Here is a 7,404-nt window from a genome sequence, read left to right on the forward strand (position 1 = left end):
GGGGGTTCTTCCTTGCCCGGCGGGCTGCCCCTCCACCACCCTGGCTCCCTCCCGCCAGTCCGTGTAAGCACGTACCGCCTCTCCGCTGTTCCTACCCTCTTCTGTGGGCCTCTTGTCTATGCTTGGCTCCGGAGAGCCCATTTTGCTAGTCTTCTGGTGGTTTTCTGGGTTATTTAGGTAGATTTGGGTGGAATCTAAGCGATCAGCAGGATGAGGTGAGCCCAGCATCCTCCCCTGCTGCCATCTTCCCTAATCGCCATCAAATTTTTATTTTTATTTTTATTTTTTTGAGAGAGAGAGAGAAAGCACAAGTGGGGGAGGGGCAGAGAGAGACGGGGACATAGGATCCAAAGTGGGCTCTGTGCTGAAAGCAGACAGCCCAATGTGGGGCTCATTTTCACCAACCATGTGATCTTGACCTTAGCCAAAGTCAGACACTCAACTGACTGAGCCACCAATAGATATTTTCCAAAGAAGACATCCAGATGGCCAACAAACTCATGAAAAGATGCTCCACATCACTCATCATCAGGAAAATACAAATCAAAACCACAATGAGATACCACCTCACACCTGTCAGAATGGCTAAAATTAACAACTCAAGAAACAACAGATGTTGGCAAGGAGAAAGGGTAACACTTTTGCACTGTTGGTGGGAATGCAAACTGGTACAGTCACTCTAGAAAACAGTATGGAGGTTCCTCAAAAAAATTACAAATAGAACTACCTTACGACCCAGCAGTTACACTACTAGGTATTAATCCAAAGGATACAAAAATGTGGATTTGAAGGGGTACATGCACCCCAACGTTTATGGCAGCACTGTCAACAATAACCAAATTAGAGAAAGAGCCCAAATATCCTTTGACTAATGAACGATAAAGAAGATATGGTGTATATATACAATGGAATACGACTTGGCAATCAAAAAGAATGAATTCTTGCCATTTGCAACAATGGATGGAACTAGAGTGTATTATGCTAAGTTAGTCAGAGAAAAACAAGTATCACATGATTTCACTCATGTGGAATTTAAGAAACACAACAGATGAATATAGGGGAAGGAAAGGAACAATAAGATAAAAACAGAGAGGAAAGCAACCATAAGAGACTTTAAATACAGAGAACAAACTGAGGGTTGCTGGAGGGGTGGTGGGCTGGGAGATGGGCTAAATGGGTGGTGGGCATTAAGGAAGGCACTTTGCAGGATGAGCCCTGGGTGTTCTATGTAAGTGATGAATCACCAGGTTCTACTCCTGAAACTAATACTGCACTGTATGGTAACTAACTTGAACATAAATGAAAAAATTTTTAAAAATAGGTAGCATCTAGCTTTTTAGAAATTCAATTTGATTTTTTCTTTTAATTGGAGATTTAGCCAATTTATAAGTAGTGGAATTATGGATTCTCTACCATCTTATTGTTTGTTTTCTATTTGACCTACCTGTTTTATGTTATTTTTTCTTTCCTTTCTTGTCTTCTTTTGTATTAACCAAAATAATTTTTTATTATCTTACTCCTATCCTCTATATTAATTTGTTATTTCTATTTTTTAACTACTCTTTTTAAATTTTCTTTAATGTTTATTTATTTTTGAGAGAGAGAGAGAGCATGAGTGGGAGAGGGACAGAGAAAGACAGAGACACAGAATCCAAAGTAGGCTTCAGGCTTTGAGCTGTCAGCACAGAGCCTGATGCAGGGCTCGAACCCACAAACCATGAGATCATGATGTAAGCCAAAGTCAGACACCCAACTGACTGAGCCACCCAAGCGCACATCCTTTACTATCCTTTTAGTAATTATCACAGAGATTACAACACACATCCTTGACTTATACACTTTAGTATAAATAATTCTACCATTCTGTTGATAAAAATAGAGCCTTGGAGTAATTAAACTATATATAAACCCTTCCTGCCTTTGCATTGTTGTTGTCACTACTTTACTTCTCTCTATATATATTTTAAACCTCACAAATTCAAATCTTAGTTAGTAAGGAAATGCTAGTTTCTTGACACTGAAATACACCTTTCCCCAGCTTTACCTAAACTGGCATTGGCAAACTCAGTGGTAAGTTGGTTCTTTTTAGTTCACTCCTGAAAACTTATCCTATCCACATACATTTTAGACTTTAACTGTACACTTTAGCTCCAGAAATTCTCATTTGACAACTATAATTTAGGAAATGATTTCTAAATTTCCCTGGTTTGAGTGTACCTTTATTGTCCTGAAAACTGGAATAACGATTTTAAAACAAAGCACTTATCAGAGTTAGCAGTTGCTGGGACAGAAATCCAATGTTAGCAGTGCAGTGTTTTGAGTGCTTCTTTGCACTGCTTCTTTTTTTTTTTTTTTTTCAATATATGAAGTTTATTGTCAAATTGGTTTCCATACAACACCCAGTGCTCATCCCAAAAGGTACCCTCCTCAATACCCATCACCCACCCTCCCTGCCCTCCCACCCCCCATCAACCCTCAGTTTGTTCTCAGTTTTTAAGAGTCTCTTATGCTTTGGCTCTCTTCCACTCTAACCTCTTTTTTTTTCTCTTCCCCTCCCCCATGGGTTTCTGTTAAGTTTCTCAGGATCCACATAAGAGTGAAACCATATGGTACCTGTCTTTCTCTGTATGGCTTATTTCATTTAGCATAACACTCTCCAGTTCCATCCATGTTGCTACAAAGGGCCATATTTCATTCTTTCTCATTGCCATGTAGTACTCCATTGTGTATATAAACCACAATTTCTTTATATAGTGATAGATTTTAAAGAAGGAGTTGAACCAATTGCTAAAATTAAAAAAAAATATTCTTTTTGTATTTTTTAAGGTTTTAAATCTTGATAATGAAATATGATATCTAGACTCTTTTTTTTTTTTTCCGGGCACCACTGTAGCTTCTGTTTTATTTTATTTTATTTTTTTTATTTTTTAATATATGAAATTTACTGTCAAATTGGTTTCCATACAACACCCAGTGCTCATCCCAAAAGGTGCCCTCCTCAATACCCATCACCCACCCTGCCCTCCCTCCCACCCCCCATCAACCCTCAGTTTGTTCTCAGTTTTTAAGAGTCTCTTATGCTTTGGCTCTCTCCCCCTCTAACCTTTTTTTTTTTTTTTTTTCCTTCCCCTCCCCCATGGGTTTCTGTTACGTTTCTCAGGATCCACATAAGAGTGAAACCATATGGTATCTGTCTTTCTCTGTATGGCTTATTTCACTTAGCATCACACTCTCCAGTTCCATCCATGTTGCTACAAAAGGCCATATTTCATTTTTTCTCATTGCCACGTAGTATTCCATTGTGTATATAAACCACAATTTCTTTATCCATTCATCAGTTGATGGACATTTAGGCTCTTTCCATAATTTGGCTATTGTTGAGAGTGCTGCTATAAACATTGGGGTACAAGTGCCCCTATGCATCAGTACTCCTGTATCCCTTGGATAAATTCCTAGCAGTGCTATTGCTGGGTCATAGGGTAGGTCTATTTTTAATTTTCTGAGGAACCTCCACACTGCTTTCCAGAGCGGCTGCACCAATTTGCATTCCCACCAACAGTGCAAGAGGGTTCCTGTTTCTCCACATCCTCTCCAGCATCTATAGTCTCCTGATTTCTTCATTTTGGCCACTCTGACTGGCGTGAGGTGGTATCTGAGTGTGGTTTTGATTTGTATTTCCCTGATAAGGAGCGACGTTGAACATCTTTTCATGTGCCTGTTGGCCATCCGGATGTCTTCTTTAGAGAAGTGTCTATTCATGTTTTCTGCCCATTTCTTCACTGGGTTATTTGTTTTTCGGGTGTGGAGTTTGATGAGCTCTTTATAGATTTTGGATACTAGCCCTTTGTCCGATGTGTCATTTGCAAACATCTTTTCCCATTCCGTTGGTTGCCTTTTAGTTTTGTTGGTTGTTTCTTTTGCTGTGCAGAAGCTTTTTATCTTCATAAGGTCCCAGTAATTCACTTTTGCTTTTAATTCCCTTGCCTTTGGGGATGTTCTTTGCACTGCTTCTTACTGGTCACCCACGGTGTTAGGGATTGGAGGACCAGGGCCCCCATTTTGTTCTTGGCCCACTTGAATACCTAGCCCAAAATTCTCAAGGTCATTTTTTGTTAGTTTACAAAAGTAACATTTAGATACTACATCCCCAACTTTTTCTTTCAGTATCGAGCTAATCTACCCCTCCACAAAAGGCAAGAGCTATAATCTCTCAAAAAATTGAATCGGAGAGTCTCTGGACATGAGGCAAAGTGGAGATTTCAAGCTTAAAGGATAAGGAATATTTTTAAGCAGTGAGACAAACATTCCTCTTTGTTTATTTGGCTCCTGGAAAGCATCCCCGAGGCACTAGTTTTGAAACACTTTTCTGGAAATACTAATATCTTCAGAGTAAATATCTAGCAATACTGACATTTGAGTCTCCAGTGAAAAGTGGACTAACTGCATGATCACTTTTTAGAGAAGCCATCCAGCAGTCATGTCCTGCTCATGCACATAGAACTCTTAAATTTTTTAGTGTGCCCCTCTCACATAAAAGTAGAAACCCAAGGATCATCAGACAGTTTTTAAAGAGACCTTAATATGAAGGGGACCCAAATAAGAGTACAACAATAACAAAAATGATGAACAGTAAAAAGAGCTAGAGGAAAAGAGATGATGCAAAGAAAAAGGTCAAACAAATAAACTATAATAAATATTATTAAAGAGATAACACCATGTTGTAATAACAGGCAAGAACAAGATGCTTCATAAGAGAGTAACTGGAGATCAAGAAAGAGCTCCTGGAAGATAAAAAAATAGGACAGCTAAAATAAAAGAGTCAGTGAAAGGGTTGGAAGAAGAAATTGAACAAATAATCACAGAGAACAGAGATAAAGAGAAGGAAAATAAGACATAAAGTCTAAAGAAATTAGAGAACTAAATTTATGAGACCCAGTATGTGATTCATAGGAATTGCAGAGAATGAACCTCCAAGTTAAGTTGAGAGAGAAGAAATTATATTTAAAAAATGAAGAATGTTTCCATAACTGAAGAAAATAACTCTCCAGATTTAAGTGATTGAGTGTCCCACAAGGAATGAGAAATGACAGAACACAAGAAACATCATTATTTGGGATATTACTCTAGGTGATGGTTCTAAAAATGTCTGGAGAGAAGAGTCACATGCAAAAGATAACAAATAAGAATAGCATCTAATTTCTTAACCTCAACATTTGACAGCTAGATGACAGTGGGAAAAGGCAATTCTGAATGAAGTTAAATTTTTTTTAATGTTTATTTATTTTTGAGAGAGAGAGAGAGAGAGAGAGAGAGAGCGAGAGAGAGACAGAGTGTGAGCGGGGGAGGGGCAGAGAGAGAGGAAGACACAGAATCCGAAGCAGGTTCCAGACTCCGACCTGTCAGCACAGATCCTGATGCAGGGCTCGAACCCAGGAACCACAAGATCATGACCTGAGCTGAAGTCGGACGCTCAATGAACTGAGCCTCCCAGGTGCCCCTGAGTGAAAATGTTTCTTCACCTAGAATTTTATATTTGAGTGAATGAAGTGTGAAGTTAGATGAACATTTTTTTTTTTTTGACATGCAACATCTCAAAAACTTTACCTACCACGTACATTTTATCAGGAATTTATCAGAGAATGTGTTCCACTAAATAAGTGAGAAAAACAAGAAAGAAGGGGCGCCTGGGTGGCTCAGTCGGTTAAGCCTCCGACTTCAGCTTAGGTCATGATCTCATGGTTCATGAGTTTAAGCCCCGCATCTGGCTCTGTGCTGCTAGCTCAAAGCCTGGAGCCTGCTTTGGATTCTGTGTCTCCCTCTCTCTCTGCCCCTCCCCTACTCATGCTCTGTCTTTCAAAAATGAATTAATGTTAAAAAAAAAAAAGAAGAAAAGAAAGAAGAAGATACAGGATCCAAGAAAGAGAGGATCCAGTTTAGAATAGCATTAATGGACAATTGTCAAATGATAGCTGTGCAACAGTCCTGGAGAAACAACATGTGCAGAGAGAAGCAAGAGACTGGGGGGCTCTGGAAGGGCAGTGTGTGGTTGAGAGAGAGAGAGAGAGAGAGAGAGAGAGAGAGAGAGAGTCAATGAAATATTTGTAAGACAGGCAAGGAAGATCCACCCTTTATATAATTGAAGACCATGAAAAACAAAAATGAAACAGGCAGAATATGTAAAAATTGTAATTCAAGAAAAAAAAAATCAGGGGTGCCTGGGTGGCTCAGTCGGTTAAGTGCCAGACTTCAGCTCAGGTCATGATCTCACGGTTCATGAGTTCGAGCTCTGGGTCGGGCTCTGTGCTGACAGCTCAGAGTCTGGAGCCTGTTTCAGTTTTTGTGTCTCCCTCTCTCTCTGCCCCTCCCCTGCTCACGCTCTGTCTGTCTCTCTCTCTCAAAAATAAACATTAAAAAAAAATTTTAAAAAGTCTGATGAAATAAAACCCGCATTTACATGTTGAAAAGTACACACCATGATTTTGAGAAAATTTTCCTGTTACAGTAATTCTAGACATGTCCTAACAAAATGATTATATCTTGAAGATAAAGGAAAAAAATCTGAGCCTCCAGGTGAAAACCCAAATCACTTACAGAAGGAAGAATATTAGGGCTTTATCAGACATATAATGCAGACATTCAATGCAGAAAGTTGTTAAAGAACTTCTATGGGATACGAAAGGAAATATGTGTGAACTAATGATTTCATATCCAACCAACTTGTTTTTCTTTTTAAATTTTAAAAAATTAATTTATTTTGAGAGAGAGAGAGTAGAAGTGGGCGAGGGACAGAGAGAGAGAGAGAAAGAGAGAGAGAGAGAGAGAGAGAATCCTGAGCAGGATTTGCTGATGTGGGGCTTGAACCGACGAACCGTGAGATCATGACCTGAGCCAAAACCAAGAGTCGGACGCTTAAGTGACTGAGCCACCCAGGCGCCCCAACCAACTTATTTTTCAAATGTCAAGGACACATAAAAGCTATTTTGAACATGCAAGTACTTGTTGACTTATCCTATGTAATCTGCTAGAGGATAGGCTTCAGCCCAAGAGATGATTGGAGAAACTTAGGCCCAAGAATGGATGGTGGGCACTGGATACAGTTAACTATAGACCTAAGATTAAACAAAAGGAGGAAATAATAGTGGAAGAACAGTATCTAAATGTGATGTGTAAGCTATAGTATAAAACATCCAAACTATAAAAATATGAGAGAAAGAGGAAAGGGGGAAGAAAATAAAATAAGCGAAGTGATTGCCACACAGGTGGGAATTAAAGTATATGATGTAAACTGTCACATCCAGTAGTAGAAGCCAACATAACGTTAAACATGCTAAGTGCTAAATATATTATTCAGTGACACCACAGGAGCAGAGTACTCCCAGCAGCCCGATTTTGTTTTTTCCACAA

The sequence above is a fragment of the Panthera uncia genome (assembly GCF_023721935.1).
Source record: "Panthera uncia isolate 11264 chromosome A3 unlocalized genomic scaffold, Puncia_PCG_1.0 HiC_scaffold_12, whole genome shotgun sequence".
Lineage (NCBI taxonomy): Eukaryota > Metazoa > Chordata > Mammalia > Carnivora > Felidae > Panthera > Panthera uncia.